Source organism: Fukomys damarensis, unplaced genomic scaffold (genome assembly GCF_012274545.1).
Source record: "Fukomys damarensis isolate Sample0158 unplaced genomic scaffold, DMR_v1.0_HiC HiC_scaffold_21, whole genome shotgun sequence".
In the NCBI taxonomy this organism is placed as follows: Eukaryota; Metazoa; Chordata; class Mammalia; order Rodentia; family Bathyergidae; genus Fukomys; species Fukomys damarensis.
Genome location: NW_022900933.1, coordinates 15,396,221 through 15,417,091, shown reverse-complemented (window position 1 = coordinate 15,417,091; position 20,871 = coordinate 15,396,221). Strand labels below are relative to the sequence as shown.

The 20,871-nt window shown below is 40.5% G+C and overlaps 1 protein-coding gene and 2 long non-coding RNA genes across 4 annotated transcripts in view; 2 read left to right on the top strand and 1 right to left on the bottom strand.

The window, feature by feature from the left end:
* The window catches only part of Dcaf4 (DDB1 and CUL4 associated factor 4), a 29,963-nt gene extending 28,786 nt beyond the window's left edge, over nucleotides 1-1,177 (bottom strand). Inside the window, exon 1 of one of the 2 annotated variants that reach the window (XM_010645406.3) lies at nucleotides 1,072-1,177. The gene's annotated coding sequence lies outside the window, so the exon portion shown is untranslated. The remainder of the gene's footprint in view (nucleotides 1-1,071) is intronic. The other variant, XM_010645408.3, reaches the window with a different exon arrangement.
* On the top strand, nucleotides 1,141-11,208 carry LOC104877094. The gene is made up of 3 exons (XR_784511.2): nucleotides 1,141-1,539; nucleotides 8,429-8,513; nucleotides 11,170-11,208. It is a non-coding gene; the product is annotated as an uncharacterized LOC104877094 (long non-coding RNA).
* LOC104877096 lies at nucleotides 11,204-20,871 on the top strand. Its single transcript, XR_784512.1, has 3 exons — nucleotides 11,204-11,239; nucleotides 18,957-19,043; nucleotides 20,845-20,871. It is a non-coding gene; the product is annotated as an uncharacterized LOC104877096 (long non-coding RNA).

Genomic DNA, 20,871 nt, shown 5'->3' with positions numbered 1-20,871 from the left:
CCCCCAAAGCAAGTCCGGACATGGTCTAAGTATCGAGAAAGAAAAATGCCGACAGGTCAGTGTGGAGTTCCATTTAGTGAAAAACAAAACAACAAAACAACCAGCAACAACCAAAAAAACCCACAAAACAAAAAACCCTTAAGTTTTCTGTTAATAGTTGTTCAATAAATACTTCAGGCGGCGGGATATTATTTCCCACCCTGAGCTGGTATTTTAAATCTTATTTTACCAGGAGCAAACAGGGTTCGAGGGCTAACATACTCTGAGTCACAGTAGTGGAACTGGGATTCCAACCCTGTTGGTCAGACCTGGATCTGCAAACCCACAGGACACCATCTCAGCTAATTTCCAGGTATTTAAAATCAAATTTGGGGGCTGTGGGATTTTGTTTTCTCCCGGAAGCTGCCGCATCGTTTTCTTTCTTGCTTGCTGTGCCCGGCCATTCACAAGACAATGTCCGCAGACCTCCAACAGGGAGGGTGTGTTACGATTTCTGCAGACCCCCGGGGAGAGCTGGAGGCCCCGGGACTCTGAGGAACTAGAGTAGAAATGCTGCCTCTCTCACTACCGCACAAATCCGAGTGGATGTGAATTCGGCAAAATAGTTTACGCCAAAGCTTCCTAGTCTACGGTGTAGGAGCCCAGACACTACCTCGGGCAGGTGACAGTCTCACCCCGCCCCTTTCAGTCTGATACAGGCTGGGTTTCGAGCACAATCTGAACTTTAAGGCGAAACACCGCCCACAGGCCTGCAGTCCAGCCACTGCCAGGTGGTGGGTGGGCCTTCAGCGTCCAAACACACTTAAGTGTCTGACATCAGCGGCGACACTCGGGGTCCCTTCAGCCCCTTGTGGGAGGCTGATGGAGCCAACCCCGCAGGACAGGCCAGTCTCCGCGGCTTATGGGCCCAGATCGGCACCTACGTCCCACTCAGGCCTGTATTCCACGTGCGTGCTCCTCCCTGCCCTTCTCCCCGGACGTCCCTAGCCCCCCCACCCCCGACCTCCGTAAGGAGACAGCAGCAGCCCCTCCACCGACGCCAAAGGACACTCACGAATGCACTGAACTTACTCAAACACAGGGTACTTTCTGGCTCCCTCTGGCCCAGCTCTGCAGAAATACGCTGGAGACGTGGAAAGACCCGGAAAGATAGAGCTGTGGTGTCAGCCAATTGGGTGCGCCTGTTGTTGTATTTTCGCAGCCGATAGGGCTACGGCGACCCACCCCGCCTTCTTATTCGGTAGGACTTCAGTCTGTCAACGTCAATCGACAGCTCTTACCGCCTGGAGCTTGGGGGCGGGGCCGGAGGCTGAGAGCACGGGGGAGACTTCTCTGCTTTGCCCCGGCTGCCTCACCCCCGAACGAACGCTGAGATTTGAAGGAGAAGTAAGGAATGAGTTGTACAGAGGGCAAAGGAGGCCCTGAGATGAGGGAGAGAAATGAACATCTGGTGACATCTTGGGCAGTGACCTCAAGTGGCTGACCCTAAATCTGCGTGGCTCCAAGAGGCAGAAGACCCTGCCGTGAACTGGTACTCAGGTGGCCTTGGTTTTATATCTATTTATTTCCTACTTGCTGTGTGACCTTGAGCGAGACTCTTCCCTTCTCTGTGTATATTTTCCTCTTGTCTCAAGGCAGTTGACATGTTCATGTGCCCTCGCCAGCTCAAAATTTGTTCGCACAACCAGCATTTCTAGAATGTTCTATGTGTGCCTGCCTGTTCGAGGTATCAGCCGGCAGCTATTTCCTCAACAAGGAAAATGTGCCTGTGATGGGCACTTGGTCAGAAGTGACAGTTTTGTGAGGGGAGCTGTGGGAAATAGGCCAGGCTTGCTGTGGGCCACCAGCAGGACTAACATTGTCTTTTGACCCTGTTAACCCAGCCCCTTAAGAGTGGTTGGACCCATCAGAAACAGGGTCTTTGGATTTATTGATTGCCCGTTTGAAAGCAATGCAGTCAATAATCATTTACGAATATATGCCCAGTTTGGACAAGGACTAGCTGAGGAGGGAAATGAGAGAAAGGAATACAGTCAGAGTAGGACCGATTCAAGATGTGGCCTTGAAGGGAAGAGGTATTGGATCCTGAGGTGGATGAGCAAGACAGGAGGATGCCTGTTCAAAGAGTAGATTGGACTAATTGGGAGCAAAGTCTTGGAAGCAAAGGTGGCTGGGGTTGGTAATGCAGAGCTTCAGAGGCAGGGAAAGAATAGGTAGTGGGGGGCTCTGAGATCAGAGAGTTGGGGAGCCGCAGAACTAGAGGTGTGCTTGGGGATGTCACACAGGTTGAGGGTGAGAGGAGCAATCCTTTTGAAAGGTAGCCAGGGCCAAGCCAGGGACTGGCAGCTGGGATGGAAGGGAGCAGAGATGGAAGATACATTTCAGAGGGGAAATCTGCAAGACCTGAACTCTAGGAAGAGGCAAACAGGATTCCATTCTAAAGAGCTGGGATCACTAGAGGAAGCAGGGGAGAAGGAGTTGGCTTGGGGCTTGCTGAGTGAATGAATGCAGTCAGCCAGGGCTCCACTGGGCTCCACTGGGCTCCACTGGGCTCCATTGAATCCCCACAGAGGGAATAGTGGTGTGGGCACTGGATATGCCTTGGAGACCTCAAAAGACACGGAGAGAAACATTTATGAGAGAACATTTGCAAATCAAGGCACACAATAGTGGGGCATGGTGTCGCAGGCCTGTAATCCCAGTACTCAGGAGGCTGAGGCAGGAGGATCGCTGTGAGTTCAAGACCAGCCTGGGCTATATAGTGAATTCCAGGTCAGTCATAGTGAGACCCTGTCTAAAAACAAACAAACAAACAAACAAACAAACAAAAAAATCAAGGCACAAAAGATTGGCCTTGAGCAAATCAAGTGACACCTGAGCCTCAGTTTCCTGCCTGGTAGAATGAGGTAGGAAACCTACTGTAGCAGATTGTTGTGAGGAATAAATGCTACTATGAGAAAGAACTACTGCTTGTTCTGCTGCTCCCACTGATAAAATGCTCTCCATACGGCTTACTATCTAGGTGGTGTTTATTATTCACAAATAAAAATATTAAAAATTTTATTTCCAGAATTTGAAGCCAAAGCAAATAATTGTTTTCTTTGAAGTAGGATCTAGGATAAATTAACATTAAACTTGTCATTAAAAATTACTCTTCTAGACTTTGCCTTGTGCAAGATATTTTCTGACACCTTTCTACATATTCATTCTTTTAATTACAACAACCCAGTGACGGGTGTACAACTAACAGCACCACCTCACCGAGAGATAAGTAACTGGTTAATAACTTCTGCAGGGTTCCACAAACCTGCACTCAAACTTAGGCATTTTGTTTGTAGAATATTCTCAAGGCAAAAGCTACTATAACATGAATTGAAAGAGGCATGTTAACTTGTTATAAAATATTTGCATCTCATATTATGAGAAAAAAGCTTGTTTTCTTACTATATAAAGTGTTTCTGCAAATAAATTTGGTAGAAAAATACAAACAAGATACAGTGGCCCACACCTGTAGTCCCAGGTACTTGTGAGGCGGAGGCAGGAGGATCACTTGAACCCAGGAGCTCAAGGTTAGCCTGGACAGCATAGCATGATCCCCTCATTAAAAAAAAAAAAGGGCGTGAAACCATGTTCAACCTCACTCAGTATAAAGAGAATATAGATTAGTACTTCCTGGATGTCCTTAATAATCACCTAGACAAAATTCATTGTTTAGGACTAACATTATGTCTAATAAGCTTAATTGTACTCAGTGAAGCTCTGATATAATCTTTTTTTTTTTAATCTCATATAATCTTTAAGGAAGACAACTTGGCAATGTATCATTATTAAAATGTTAAAATGCACATAACTTTGACCAAGCAATTATACTGCTAGGAATTTATTTTTAAAATTTCTTATTTTTACTTAGATACGTGGAACATTGTTTATAATAGCAACAGTTTGGAAGCAAATAATGTCTAATAGTAGAAGATCAGTTTTTAGTTTTTATTTATTTATTTCGGGTACCAGGGATCCAACTCAGGACTCTGAGCTTGCAAGACAGGCACAGCGGTGCTGAGCTAAATCCCTGGCCCCAGAAGGTCAGTTTTTAAAAAGATGGTACAGTGTGTGTGTGTGTGTGTGTGTGTGTGTGTGTGTGTGTGTGTACGCATGTGCGCACACTACTGGGCATTGAACCAGGGTGTTCACACATCCCAGCCCTTTCTATTTGGAAACAGGGTCTCAGTGAGTCACTGAGTTGCCCAGCCTGGGCTTGAGTTTTTGATCCTCCTGCATCAGCCTCCCAGAGTGCTGTGATTACAAGTATGTGAGATGGGGAAGGGAAGAGGAAGTAAAAAGGATCAGGATTGATATGTATATTTACCAATACCCCATGATGAATAGATTTAGTATATATCAGAAACACATCCTAATTTTAAAAAGTAAAGTAAAATAAAAGTGTCAAGAACAATAGTATAAATACATTTGAAGCAAGGTGGAGTATCTCCAGGAGGATTAATGGCAATATATTTTTTTAATTGTAATAAAGTTTTAAATTAAAAAAATTTTAAAAATGGTACATTCAGGCTGGGGATTTACCTCAGTGGTGCTGCTGTTTATTGCTTGAAAGCACAAGGTCCTGTGTTTGATCCCAGGTACAAAAAAAAAGGTACATTCAGATGCAACTACTTTTTTTTTTTTTAAAGAATGAGGAGCCTCTTTATGTTGGTATAAAATTACTTCCATTATAGATTCTTGGTGAAAAAAGCAAGGTGTAGAGCACTGTGTAAGGTATTGTAATATATAACATGAAAAGTGTGTGTGTTTTGTTTTATTTTTTTGAAACAAGGTCTCACTATGTTGCCTAGGCAGACCTCAAACACAGTGATCCTCCTGCCTCAGCCTTGTGAGTGCTGGGATTACAGGCATGCACCACCACGCTCGGTTGTGTGTGTGTGTGTGTGTGTGTGTGTGTGTGTGTGTGTGTCTTCCTGGTGATATCTGCTATGGTGGCATGAGGGAGGAGGCCCAGTTGATAGGGGCTGGGGATAAGACAATGCCTTTAAATTTTGATGACTTGAATATATGATTTATTAAAAGACATAATTTAAATAGATAATTTAAACTAATTGATACATATGTAATGTATTATCTTTGTGTGTGTATGAGACAAGGTTCATTATATAGCCCAGACTGGCCCCAAAGTCACTATTCTCCTGCCTCAGCCTCCCAATGCTGTGATAGAAGTGTTCATTTTAATAGAAACTTGCATATGTGTTTCTAATGGAACTAGGATGTCTGTCAAATCCCATCACAGACACTAATCCAAAATCTAATCAAAGGGGCCGGGGATTTAGCTCAGTAGCACTGTACTCGTCTTGCAAGCACAAGATTCTGAGTTCAATCCCTGGTACCAAAACAAAAACAAAAACAAAGTATAATCAAAGGCCAGGCCAGGGATTTAGCTCAGTGGCTCTGCTGCCTGCCTTGAAAGTACAAGGCAGTTTGATCCCCAGTACAAAAAAAAAAAAGTATATATATAATCAAAGGCTGGGATGTAGCTCAGTGGCACTGTACAAGATCCTGAGTTCAGTACTTGGCACTGGGAAAAAAAATATCGTACAAGAGATGTGTAATTAAAGTAAAAAATACACCCACACACACACCAGAAAAAATATTCTTTTCATCAGAATTTGGCAAGTCTTTTTTGGTCCTGGGGTTGGAACTCAGGTATACACTACATCCCAGCCCTTCTAAATTTTGACACAGAGCTTGCCAAATTTTGTAGGCAGGAATCAAATTTATAGTCCTCCTGTCTCTGCCCCTCAGTCCCCCAGTGCTGGGATTACAGGCACGTGCCACCCGGCTTCATTGTTTATTCAGTAGTATTGAGGGCTGTGTCTTGGTCTCCAGAAATCTGGATCCAGAGTAATTCTCTAGTCCCTTCCCTAACTAGTACAAAATATCCCACAAAACTCTAACTCCTTTGTAAGATTCTGTCGCTGGAGCAATGGGAACTTTCCCCCAGCTACTGAAGGTTCAGTTTAATTAACCTGAATGAAATATCCTATGAAACTCTCCAACATCGTTTGTATGATATACTGCAGGCGGAAAGGGAAATTTCCTTCCCACTTCTAGAAGCGTGATTTAAGTTGAGTCTGTGGAAATGAACTGACAGTTGACAGGTAGTAGGAGAAAAGGTATTCAAATGTACTATCTGCGTGAGGGTATCACAGAAAGGAAAAGCGACCTGGAATCCTAGGTGCCCTATTCATAGAGAAAAGAGGTGGGGAGTTGAGGTGCCATAGGGAAAGTAGATTATTTCTGGAGAAATGAATGGGGACCCTCAGAAGAAAGGTGACAGAGCTTGAGCTAAAGGTCCATGTGGCTGTGTGTTTGACTTTCAGTCTCTACTTCTGTGATGTGAGTCTCATCTTTCTTTTTGATAAAATAATAGCAGGGAGGAGACTGAAGCCATTGTGTTTCTCTCTCTTTTTTTTTAAGGATCTAGGTTTTAGGGGAACTTCAGAGAAAAACCTCTTCGAACATCTGCTGATTCTCAAGTGTTGTTGCTTTTCAGTAACTGGCGCACCCACAGCACTGTATTTTGGGTGACCTCCCCTGGAGTCCTTCAACATGTTCAGCAAATTGCTGATGACTGACTCCACTGCTGGGATTCTGGAAAAGAGGGAGTGCTGGGTAATGGGCAAGAATGTTTTAGATGTTGAGAAGTTATATATTCCACTAATAGTGAACCTATTATATGCTGCTAAAACTATGTATGTGGGTAGAGAAAAGCAATTTCCAAAAATCTTGTCCAAATAACCGACACCATAAAATGTTGGAACCACAAACTCTAGGATGAGACTTGTGTCTCCAAAGTATTAGTCCTAGCTGTCTCCTAGCCTGACCAAAGTGACGATTACTAATGCATGCTTGATGCAGAAAATTTAAAAATAGGAAAGCACAAAGTGAAAAAAATGGAGAGATGTAATTATTCCACATCTCAGGGCTTTCCTGGTTTCCTCTGTATTTGAATTCCTGTTTAATGCTGATAGGAGGATTGCCTGAAGGGGGCAGAAGGAAGGAAGAGGAGAATGTGGATCAGTTTAGCTATGGGAACTGAATCCATTAGGGAACTGGTTTTCATGTGCCTGGAAGCTGCTTAAAAAATCCTGATGGGCCCCCGGGGGTGGTCGCGCACACTTGTAATCCTAGGAACTCAGGAGATGAAAGGCAGGATGATCCTAAATTCAAAGCCAGACTGGGCAACATAGTGAGATTTTTGTCATAAAGCAAATAAAAAGGGCAGGATGTAGCCAGTTGTAGAGCACCCTGGGTTTAAATCTCCAGTAGTGGGAAGAAGTCCTGATAGAGGTGTTTCTAGCTCCAGGAGGAGGCATCCTGGGATGGAACCTGCAAGATGGGAAGAATTTTTCTGTTGTGTTTTCTGAGCTCACATACATAAAATCAGGTAAACCATGAAGGCTAAACTACGGAAACTCTTTGGCCTCAAACTGTGCCCCTCTTCCCTATGCCATCTCTCACCTGAGTCAAGAGCAGTGGGCTACCTGCCTTCACAAAATTCATCTCTTCCCTTTTGACCATCTAATTCTCTGTTATGCACTCGAGGTAATTTGAAGTACTGTGATCATTCTTTTCAGATTAGAAAAGTGTTACACTATAGATAAACCAGACCACATATGCTGTTTGGAAGTTTGTTGTACACTGAACTGAATGGCTACCTGCCTTCACAAAATTCATCTCTTCCCTTTTGACCATCTAATTCTCTGTTATGCACTCAAGGAGGTAATTTGAAGTACTGTGATCATTCTTTTCGGATTAGAAAAGTGTTACACTATAGATAAACCGGACCACATATGCTGTTTGGAAGTTTGTTGTACACTGGACTGATGACACTTTATAAATGTTGTTTATTATTGTTAACTGTCACCTAGAACACAGCCTAGAGGTTGAGATGGTGCAGGGAATCAGCTGGCCTCTATTTGCTGTCTTAGTCACTTTCTCATTGCTGGTACTCAATCCCTGACACTAATAAGTTAAAGGAAGAGAGGTTTACAGTATTTTGGCTCGTGTTCCAATCTGTAGTTGTCCGTCTCTAAGGCAGGATGGCATGCCAGAGGGGCATGGTGGAGGAAAAGCTGCTCCCTTCATGGTAGACTGGAAGCAGAGGGAGAGACATGGGCAGAGCCAGGGAGGTAGATGCACTCTTCCAGGTCACGTTCCCAGTGATCTACCTCTTCTGACCTAACACCAAGCCTGCTGCAGCGGCCCCCATAGTCCAGTCACCCTTCACAGGCCCACCTCTGAGTGCATGAGGCTTGAGGGAACATACAGATATAAACCATAACATTTTTCTTCACAGTTTAGCTGTGGGGCCTGGGCATGTTACTTTGCTCTGATCTTTACTTTTTCTATCTCAAAGGTGAAGATAATAAAGTATCTACCTCCACGTAAGGATTAAATGCACTTGGATCATGCAACACACTTGGAACAGTGCCTGGCCTGTGGTAAGCAGTAGAGAATTCCCTGAAATTGAACCCAAAAGGTTGCATGATATCCTTCCTTCACTGGCATAGTGGGACTTCTAGAGGCTTACCTATGCCCCCTTGAGAAAAAGCTGGGAAAGAATTGCAGAGGGAAGGTTTCCAGGCATCTCTTTCCTTATTCTGAGGCACTGGTGTAATTTCTGTCTTTCTCTGAAGAGGCAGCCTCTTCAGACAAGGCTAAGAAAGACTGAGATTGAACTATGGTGTGTTTCTGCTGCAGAAGTTTCGGCCACCTCATCTCATGGTGGAGGTTTTAGCAAAAATAAGCTTCTTTTTCTATAAATGATTTCTGCACATCACACCTCTGTGGACAGTGTCTAATAATGGGGTTGGCTCATTTTTCTGGAACCAAATAAACATTTGTTCCCATGTGCCCCACAGTGCTAGTGCCACCGTTAACGAGCCACAGTGTTGCCCATTGCTGCAGGAGTCATTAGGGAAGCCCTAATCGAGTTCTGTGTATTGCCAAGGGAGGTGTCAGAGGCAGAGAAAGCACAGCTGGGGCTCCCAACCCCCAACAGATCGCACAGCACAGGCAGCCAGAGCAATCATTCTCAGCCTTGTGAAGTCAGGACATAAATTCCAAGATAAATAAAGCTGGGTGAGATAAAGGATTTATCTATGAGTCTATGACTTGAGTCATTTTTTTAGGTTTCTGAAATTTTGAATAAGTTAAAGTTACTATGGTAGTGCAATTTAATGCACATTTGCTGAGAAGGTAGTAATTTAAGCAATACCCTAAGGAAAAAGCTAAGGTCTGAGCTGGTTTCCTTGTCAGAGAGAATACTCTCTGTTGCTCAGTAAATTTACATTACAGATGTTGTGGCTTGGTCCAGCCACTGGGGACATCATCAGAATGAATAGGGTCGATCACAGTACAACATGCACAGAATATATGTTGTGACAGAATCCATTGGCCCCTTCACTGTAAGACCAAATAGTTCTACAGACACACCAAGGTTGGGCACAGCCAGTGGTTGTCAGAGAATACTGGATTTCTATGGAACATGAGATTGTTTCAGAAACAGGTATGCCTCGACTTGGTTAAGGCAGGCTAGACTGTCACAAGACATTTGTAGGAGCTGCTTTTAGACGAGGTTGTTTTTAGTTCGATAGACTTGTTTTCATTCGCTAGGACTGCTGTAACAAACTAGCACAGATTGGGTGGCTTTAAACAACAGAAATTTATTTTCTCACAGTTCAGGAGGCTAGAAGTCCAAGACCAAATTGTTGGCAGGTTTGGTTTCTTCTGAGACCTCTTTCTTCGGCCTGCAAATGGCCTTTCCACTGTACATGCCATCTCTGGTGTCTTTCTTTGTGTTCAGATTTCCTCATAATGACACAAATTAAATTGGATTGGAGCCCACTTTACTGGTCTCCTTCTAACTTAATCACCTCTTTAAAGGCTCTGTGTTCAAATTTACTCATATTCTGAAGTGAGTGCTGGGGTTAGAGGTTCCCTGTTTTTTGGGGGATATGATTTAGCCTATAAAATGATCCAATAAGTAAATACATGGATGATCAAAAATATAGTGAATATTTAAGTTAAAAATTATTACAGTAGAAGACATTATCATTAATTCTCAAAATCCTCCCCTTTTCTTTTCTTCTTCCCCCTTTTCTTGGAACACACTTATCCCATGCTTCTTGAGAATGTATCTCAATGTAATAAGTAATGAGTGCTCTTGGGTGGGATATAGTAAGAACACAGTGTCATTCTTGGGGGATTCCTGCCAAAAACATAACCTGAATCTAATCACAAGTAAATAGCACCTACCCCCACATCAAGTGTCATTCTACAAAGTACTGTCCTGTAATTTCCAAAGGTGTCAAGATTATGAACTGTGGACTTTGAGAGACTATTCTGGATTGAAGGAAGCTAAAGTGATATAAAATTTAATGCAAAGTGTTCTTGGAGTTGGATTTTTTTGTGTTCTAGAGGACATTAGAACAATTTATAAAACTCAAATTTGTCTCAAGATTAGGGCTGGGGATTTAGCTCAGCAGTTCAATGGCCTGCCTTGCAAGCGCAAGGACCCGAGTTCAATCCCTGGTACCAAAAAAAACAAAAAATAAAAAACCAAAAAAACCAAATTTGTCTCAAGATTAAATGTTAATAGTGCATAGTGTTAATTTCTTGATTTTATTGTTTGTATTTTGGTTATAGAGAATGTCCTTACGAGAATTACACACTGTGATTGTGCATGCCTATAATTCTCTAATTGTCTCACAATAAAGTATTAAAAAAAAGGGCTGGGGATGTAGATAAGTACAAAGGATCTGCGTGCAAACCCAGTACTAAAACAAAACAAAGCAAAACATACAATCACCCAAAAAACTCAAAAACCCAAAAAATTAAAAAAGCAAACAAAGAAAACTTCCCAAGACAAGACCATATTATATACTAAAGTGTTTTAATATGATGGCTTAGGAAAACATGGGATTTTTTTTCTACCCTTGCAAATATCTTTATGTTTAAAATTATCTCAAAATTATAAGCTTATCTAGATAAGAAAAATGAAGATAAAATAAAGTTATTTTATTGGACAAACAAAAACTGAGGGTTCATTACCAGGAAACTTACTAAAGAAAATTCTAAAGCTTTTTTTTTTTCCAGGAAGAATGAATGAAAATGAGCTCAGGTGGAGGTCTGGAGAGAAATGAAAGAATAAAGACTAAAGAAAAGGGTAAATAAATGGATAATATAGAAGAACATTGTAGAGTTTTAAAATAAAATACATGATAATAATAATATGTAAGTTGGAAGGGGAATGAATGAAGTTAAATGTTCTAAAATATGTCTTGTATTTTCTGAGAGGAAGATGGATATATTGCTGACATTCAATTTTGACAATTCAAAGATGCGTATTGTAATTTTTTTCTTTCCTTTTTCCTTGTGCATATTGTAAGTTTAATGTACAAATTTAAAATAGGAAAAGAACATATAACTTTGAAGAGGGTAGAACATGATAAGAAATGCTGTTAATAAAGTAGGTAAGAAGGAAAAGGAAAGGAACATAAGACATATGAAACAAGTAGAAAGCATATAATAGATTTTAATCCAGATATCAGAATCTATGTTAACTATGTGTGAGCCAAGTGCTATAATTAAGAGACAAAGATTATTAGATTGGATAAAAAAATAATAAACCATAAGGGCTGGGGATGTAGCTCAGTGGCACAGTGCCTGTTTGCAAGCGTGAGGTCCTGAGTTTGATCCCTGGTACCAAAACAAAACAAGCTGAGCATGGTGTGGTGCACACCTATAATCACAGCTTCCAGAGGCAGCAAGGTCACCATGAGTTCGAGGCCAGTCTGGGCTATATAGTGAGTTCAGGGCCAGCCTGAACTACATAGTGAGACCCTGTAACCAACCAACAAACAAATCAAAAACCATAACTAAACTTTATTATCTGGTGTTTAAAAGAAACACATCTAAAACATAAGAATATAAACAGTTTGAGGGTTAAAGGAGACTTAATAAGAAAAAATGTTTGTGGATATGTTAGTATTAAACAACATAGGCTTGAAGGCAAAGAGCATTAACTAGAAATAAAATAGACAGATAATCACGATTACAGGTTCAATCCACAACAATGATACAATAAATCTACATTTGAATGCATCTAATACTCATGGCTTAAAATACAGGAATCAATAAATAACAAAACTACAAAGAGAAACTGGCAAATCCATAATAATGGCATATGTTTCTCAATAAGTGATTGGACAATTGAATAATGACTGATGAATTTAATGGGGATATCAATATGTAAAATGTATCCAGTTATTGCAGAGTACATATTTTTTTAAGACCAAGTAATATTTACAAAACTTGAATATATACTGAATTATATAAAGCAATTTGGTACAAATTTCAAATGATTGAAATCATAGAGCATGTGTTTTATGGTAACAATACAATCATGCCAGAAATCAATAATAAAATGATAAATAGAAAATAAGGCCTGTCACTTTAGTGATGTTACCCTGCAAACATCCCAACTCAGACTCTCCTTGCCTTACAACCCACGTTTATTTTTCATCCCTGTTAATGTCATGCTTGCAGCTCTGCTCCCAGCTATGGGTTAGCTTCAGGTCTGCCTTTTGTGTGTCTTTATTTTGGGTGCCAGACTGAAGGAGCAAACACATGTGAAACATGCCTTTTTCTCATGGCAGAAGGCGCTGGAGTGCAAAAGACCTCACCAAACTACACAAAGTTAAAACTCAGCTCCAGTATGGAGCACACCTGTTCCTAGTCCTTTGGCCCAAGAAACCCACACGGCCAAGTCCAAAGTCAATGAGGGTAGGTAATGTATAATCCTCCTACGGATTAGAAGGAAGTAAAAACACGAGAAAAATAATATGAGTTAAATGAAGAAGTGTTTCCAAATAACCTATGCATCAAGGAAACAATAGAAATTAGAAAAACTCTGAATTAATAATTTAAAAAACTTAACATGCTAAAACCCTTTTTGTGACCAAAGCAATTCTTAAGGAAAAATTCATACTTAAACACATCTGATAAGAATGAAGAAGGAATAAAGATTAATGGGATAAACATCATTTAAAGAACTATTCTAGAGAAAAAGAACTATTCTAAGGTGGTTGTAACATAGGAGGGGTACTAGATGGCTGGGGATAGTAGTAGAAAGGAGAATTCTTTTTCATTGTATGTTCTTGTTGGGGGCTGTGCTGGGGATTCAACCCAGGGCTGTGCACATGGTAGACAAGAGCTTTATCATGCTATGCCCATTTCTAATACTTTTGCCTTTCAAATTTCATACTGCATTCTCTTACAATGTATTTTAGGAAGACACAGTACTGAATATGGCTTATAATGCATCAATTTTTTTCTATATATTTGTCTTGAGAAGCTTAAAAGTAAAAAGAAAAGAAATAGACTAGTTTGTAAGAACAGACTAGCTAATGAGACTGGAGACATAACAGAAAAATAAAACGATGACAAGAATTATAAGAGATTTCATTGTATAACTCTGAGAGCAAATTTGGAGTTCTAGAGAAAATGGATCATTCTTATCAAAATATAAACCATCAATTCTGACCCAAGAAGAAATGAAAAATGAGAATAGATTACTTACCAGAAAAGAGATTGGATAAATGCTTTAAAACCTATCATTAAAAGAGGGATCCAGGGGCCAGAGTTGTACCTCAGTGATTGATTGCCTAGCATGCACAAGGCCTGGATTCAATCTTCTGTACCACCCGAAAAAGAAGCAAGCAAGCAAGCAAACTAGCAAAAGTGGAAAGTCAGGTAGATTTAGAGTTCTATGTTTTCCTAAGCTTTAAAAAATGGATGATTCTAGATTGGGGCTGTAGCTCAGTGGAGCCGTGTCTGTCTTGTAAATGCAAGGTCCTAAGTTCAATCCCTGGTACCTACGCCTCCTCAAAAACGGATGATTCTGGTTATTTACAGTACTTCAGAAAAAAATGACAAGCCTTCAATTCATTTTGCAAAGCTAGTATAACTTTTTTTTTTTTTTTTGTTTTTTGATTTTTTTTGGTTTTCTGAGACAGGGTCTCACTATGTGGTTGAGAGTGACCTGGAACTCACTGTGTAGCTCAGGCTGGTCTCGAACTCACAGCGATCCTCCTGCCTCAGCCTCGCGAGTAAAAGCCAGTATAATTTTACAACCAAAACTTGATAAGAGTAGTACAAAAAGGTTTGGGGGAGAATTATGGACCAATTTTACTAATAAATATATATTTAGAGAAACTCTAAATAAAATACCAGAAAATAGAACCTAGTGAAAAGAGCTTAGTAATGCAGTAGAACAAATTGTATTCTACCACAACCAAAAGGCTTTGTGGAGGTGATTCAATATCAAAATATTTCTTAATAAAATTTATGATTTAAAGAATGGTAAAAAATTATAGGATCGTATGAATAGAGGCTAAAAGGGCATTTGATAAAATTCATTTTATTACCAACAGAAAATCTAAGAAAATAGTAATACAAAGAGACATATCAAAAGCTGTTTGCCAAAAACTAACAGCAAATATCACCCTACATGATGAAACATGAAAACAAAAATTTCTGTAACGATCACCATTATAATTTGGAAAGTTAGAAAAGAGAAAAGCTATCTCTTCTCTCTTCGTCTTCCTCCTCCTCCTCCTCCTCCTCCTCCTTCTTCCTCTCTCTCTTTCTCTCTATCTCTCTCTCTCTCTCTCTCTCAAACCTAGGACCTTGCACATACTAGGCAGGTGCTCTACTACTGAATTATACTCTCGGCCCTAGAGTCAACTTCTATGAGTTGCTTTTATAAAATTTAGCTTTTATAAATTGACAAAAAAAAAAAAAACCAAACTAAAACTAAATAGTGTATGGGCTGGGGATTTAGCTCAGTGGTTTTGTTGCCTGCCTTGTAAGCACAAGGACCTGAGTTTGATCCCTGGTACAGAAAAGAAAAAATGTAAATAGATTTTTTTTTGTATTCCAGTAAAAATGGGCAATAGATGAGGAGAAAATTCACAGAAGCATGAAGTTCCAGTATTCAACAGTTTTATACTACAAATATGCTCATGTTTCTGGATGGTTAATAAAGAGCCGCTGATAGTACTTGCTTATAAACTAGAAAAGTTGGACCCTTCCTCTGTACCAAGCAGTCAAGATGTTTGTTTTGCAAGCCATGGGTTGACTGGGTTTTAGCCCCATCACCCTATGCACAAACTGATCAGTGGCCCAGAGTCAGAGAAATGCAAATTAACAAGGAAATGTTGCTTTTGATGCATTAAATGGGCAAAAATTAAGAAGAGCTGTAATACCTGTTGCCATCAGGGATGTGGGGTAAGTTGTGCTCTCATCCATTGCTGGTAAAGTTGTAAAGCATCCCAGCCTGTTGTAGAAGGCAATCTGGTATATCTATTAAAATTAAAAATACATATTCCCCTTGACTCTTGGATCCTACTCCTAGGAATCTATTCCATAAAAATAAAAGTGCTAATTTGTAAGGACATGTGTACAAGAATGTTTATTACAACATTGTTTGTAACTGCCAAGAACTGGAAACATGGTGAATGGCCATTAATTAGGGAATGGCTGAAAAATTAAAATATATTACTCTATACAATATTATATGGCCATTAAATGGGAATGAATTATGGCCTTGCCAGATGTCTGAGAGAGATTGCTATGAGATATCAGTGAGTGAGGAAAGTAAGATGCAAAATGAGTGCAGTGCGATTCTATTATTATAAAAAAAGAACAAACGCTCCCTATACATGTTGGTGTATATGAAAATGTATATGTAAAGATGATTACAAAGGAATATGGAGACACTCTTAGGGTATTAATGTTGAGGGAGAAGAAGAAAAGAGAATAATCGGGGCCGGGGATTTAGCTCAGCGGTTCTACCACCTGCCTTGCAAGTGCAAGGACCTGAGTTCGATCCCTGGTACCAAAAAAAAAAAAAGAGAGAATGATAATTGCCCATTATAAAAACCAGAAGTATAATATGACCCCATTCATGTAGACTGTGGGAACGTCCATGCAGGTGAGCGTGTGTGCACATGAGCATCCAGTGCCCTGAAGGATGTTCACCTCATTGTTACTGGTTGGGATGGTGAGATTTCAGGGGACTTTTATTTTTATGATTGTATCTTTTGGGGTTTTTTTTTTTTTTTTGGTACTGGGGATCAAACTCCGGTCCTTGCGCTTGTGAGGCAGGCGGTAGAACCACTGAGCTAAATCCCCGGTCCTTTATGTTTGTATCTTTATGTGTCATTCCAATTCTTTGTAATAGACATGTATTATTTTTATATTCAAGGAACGGATGAAGTTATTTTCACTTTGAAAATAAAATAACAACAAAAAACCAAATAAACCCCAAACTTGTAATACTAACATGACTCAGTAATGCACACATTCTTATTTATAGTTGCCTTGAGGGGGCTTGGCTTGAAAAAGGGATGGAAAAGAATGAACAAAGGGAAAACCGATTGCTCTGAAGTATTACCTCCATTGCAAATGATGGGGCTGTTGGGAGAATGTTGAAAGTTGCACATATATTTGTTATAGCACATCTTTTTGATGGCTTTACTGGGTCAGCAGACTTATTTTCTGCTTTTGGTGAACTTTAAAAAAACTGAGTGGAAGTTTGATATTCTGGTGGGGATTTTTTCCTTTCCTTATGAACTATGCACCACAGTGAACTGGTTTTGAAATTCCTTACCCTCTTTGGAGCATAGAGGTGGCAGAAGGGCAAGGAGAGGAGAAAGAATAGTGGGGATGCTATCTGTGTTATCTGCTGCTATGAAGGTATTATATATGGTTTTGAGAAGCATGTTTTTTTCTCTGCTTTTCAGATAGCTAATGAAATAGCATCACATGATATTACAAAACCAGCATTGTAAAGTTTAGATTTGAGAGTAAAATTCATTTTTGTATTTTGAGCTTGAAAGTAGAATCATTTGGACTGCAAAAGCTAGGAAACTTGTTGATCCAGTTTTCTTTTTTGCTTCTTTTTGATATGGTGATCCAACTCTGGACCTTGCACTTTTGAGGCAAGTTGGTGCTACCACTAAGCTAAATCCTGGTTGTTGATCTAGTTTTAAATAGAGGCTGCTAGTTGGAAATGGACTTGCAGCCTCTAACTCTGGGCTAGAAACGGGCTTTGCTGGGCATGTAATCCTTGCACTCACACTCAGGAAGTCGAGATGGGAGGATTGCCGGAATTCAAGACCAGCCTAGAATACTTAACCACGACCCTGTTTCCAAAAATCCACACCAAAAACAAAATGAAAAAGAATGGGTTTACTTTTGTTCCATTATCCTTTTGCAACAGAGAAGACAAGGGAAGTCTTTCCTACCTGTAAGATGAGGATCCTGAGCGCATGTCTAAGCAGTTGTGGAGAGTCACTTAAATGGGCTTGTAGGGATAAAGGGCTTCAGAACAGTGCCTGTGCTCTGTCTTATTATTCATCTGTCTCATTTTTGAATAGGAAGTGCCTTAACACTTCTTAAAATGGCCTATAATATAAAGTACCAATGTAGTTTAAAATCCCAAGAGATTGTCTGAATTGCTTTGTGTATAATACTTCACCCAACATTGCGAACTGGAGGGCAGCAAGTTCTGTTTGATGGCAAAATTCATTATATACTCAACTTATAATGAGATTTAGGGATCTAATAGAATGTTAAAATACTTTAGATTTCTTTAGATAAATGTGTCTTCCAATAAAATCAGGCGTTACAGATGCTATATGGGATAGGACACAGAAAGTTAAGCAGATTTCATCAAGGATATCTTTTGAATAAGTAAAGATAGAAGCTTTTGTGCTATGCTATGAGAACGATATGCTCTTGTGTTTGGTGTTTCATTTCATCCTGTTACAATATCCTACTGCCTCTATGACCTCTGTAGTTCTCAGAGCAGTTTCTTTCAGTGCCATTATTACCTCCACCACTCCTCCTTAGCTATTTTGACCCACCCACTGGGAGAGCACTCTAGGTGTTGGAATCAGAGCTCTGGAAAGAAGGCAGGAGGAGAGAAGGCATCATTGCTTTCCGCCTTAGCTGTGAGCCTGCAAAAGAAACCCCCTGCAGGGCTCCCAGATTTTCAATGCAGCCTGGTGAGTAAGGACCATTGTTCAAGTGCAGAGCACATGCAGGACTCAGCCTTCTCTCTCACCTCATTCCTGCAGTCCTTATTTAACATAGAAACCAGTCAAATGTGGTGGCCAATTGGTAGCCTGAATTTTTACTCCTAGATCTCACTTCTGTCCCTCACATTTGGAAATGTGGAGTAATTCCAGCTTGTTTCCATACCCTCTCCTAAAGGACTTTGTGTGGGAGACATAGGGGATTTTTTTTTCACATTTCCCAGAAGGTACCGTATGTGCTCTGTGCCTTTAAGGTACTTGCTCTCCCTTTATTTTTCTGATCTCAGAGTGAAGATTGGAATAGTCATTTGCATTTTCATATGTGCTCTGGGTACCTCCTTGCAGAGTGTCTGAGGTTGTTGACTTCTAGGCCCCATAGTCATCCAAAGCTCAACCATCAGTAGGTAGGAATGTCTTTTGGAGCTTTCTCTAAAAGGCAGGGCCGGTCAAATCTGTAGAAAAAAAAAATCTTAGACCACTGTGTTGGATGTTCGATTTCAGGTAATTGGCTATTTAGGAGACTTAAATATAGGCTAAAGTACAACATGGTACTCATATTGGCCAGAAGCAGGAAATGTAGATTTCATGTGTGAAGGAAGTGGCATGCTGCAGGTCCCTCACCCCCACAAACCACACAGAGTATCTTCCCAAGTGTTCAGTCAGGCAGTACGCAGGTTCCAATGCATTTCTGGCTATCCCAGCAATCTGGGCCCTCTGCTCAATGGGAATCTGTTTGCTAGGGTGACTTTTTTAATTTTGTTTTTTTTTTCCCCTTTCCAGGCAAAACTGGAATAGCCAGGGAATATTTGCTGCATATATTGTTGAATCCACTAAATATAAGTTTCCAGCAACCAGAGAGCCAGACTGGTAAGCAATTTGAACTGAGTCTGTGTGGTTAATTTTTTTTCTTCTCCTGTCAACAAGTAACAGATTGACGCCAGCGTAGCTTTGGCTATGGAACTGGGCATGTTTTTTCCACCCGAGTCAGCACAAGTGATAAATTCCTCGAGTATGTTTTATGCTTTCACAGAATGTGGGATCACAGGCAATCTTTTCTCAGAGGTGATCTGTGTTCTTTACTTCCTGAAACTTGCAGATGGACTCATCAGAGCTCGGTGAGGAAAAGATGATTCGTTCTGATGACAGTACATTTTCATTGACCTAGCAGAACAGATTCTTCCATTTCAGCCATGATTCTTAGCCAACTCTACCACTCAGAAAGTACAATTTGAGCAGTCGAGTTTTCCATTGCTGCATTGTTGTAACAGGTGGTGTATTCATTATAAATCCACACCCTGAGGTGGCAGTTGCCATGGACCTAATGACATTTGCTCTTTTGACAACCACTGTGAATACCTACTGTGCTCCAGAACTTCACTACAAAAGAACTAATTTGTATTGTTTTTACTTTTTCTGCCTTCCAGGTACCCATGTACATATTGCGTTTTGGCGGTTTCTTCTAAGGCTAGAACTGGGCTGGGGTTTCTCCACTTTGCTTTTTCCAAGTGTGTCTTTCCTACTAACTAACACTAGAGGGCACTCAATTGCCAGTATCAAATTTGAGCCCAGGACCTTGCTCACTTGTTAGAGACTGGTTTTACTATTTTCAGCAGAGTTGCACAACTCTATCCTTCTCCCAAGGTACCACCAAAAAGGACACACTCTGACAAGCACTAGACAGGTTTCCATCAAGACTTTCTTCCTTAAAATCCAGGCTTTGAAATGTCCCTGTTAAGTCAGTAGCTTCTGGTAGCTGGGTGTCCTGTTGTGACACATAACCTGTAACATGGTCCCATTGTTTCCCACCACTTCCACACCTAATTCCTTGAGGCCCCAAAGGAAACTCTTGCAAGGACTGGCTCCCAGATAAACCTCAAAGGCTTTACCGATGGCCCAGCCTAGCTCTCGGTTTGCTTTCTATTTGGTCTAATACTTCTTTCCCTCCAACACAAGCAAGTCTTATCTCTCAGTTTGGCCCAAGATTATCAGACTTCAGCTGATTTGGTGGTTTACACTGTTAACCTCTGACTTCTCCTAACTTCACTTTTTCTTGTCTTCTGTTCTCTTTTTGTTCTTCTTTAGCTCAACCAGTACTCAATTATCTATGCTATATCTAAGGGGCAGGGAGAAGTATTTCCCAAGTGATGACTGCATCAGTCACACTTGCACTGAGCTGATGTGAATATCCCCATTTTATAGATGAATAAACCAAGGCTCAGGATAAAGTCACCTGCCAGAGATTGTGTGTCTTGTAAGTTAGTTGACTTAGAATTTTGCTCTAATGTTTTCTGTTTTGTTTCTTCTGTTCCATCCTATTTAGTCAGACTTTCATATTCTTTTTTTGTTTGTTTTTTTGAGACAGAGTCTTGCTACACAGTTTTAGCTGGGCTTGAACTCACTATGTAGCCCAGGCTGACTTAGAACTCATGGCAATTCACCTGCCTCAGCCTCCAATTAAACAAGTAATCCCAAAACACGGATGCAGGTGCTTCCCACCACGCCCAGCTCATATTCATTAATAATGTTATCAGTGTTTACAGGCATTTTTGGGGTCACATCCCTTGCTTTTATCACAGGAAAATTAATAAAAAAATGTGTAATTCGTGATAAAATTAGCGAACGACATTATAAAAATGACGTTATCTTTCTCACCCTTTCTATATCTCAGAATTAAAAAGAAACCACACCGAGTGTG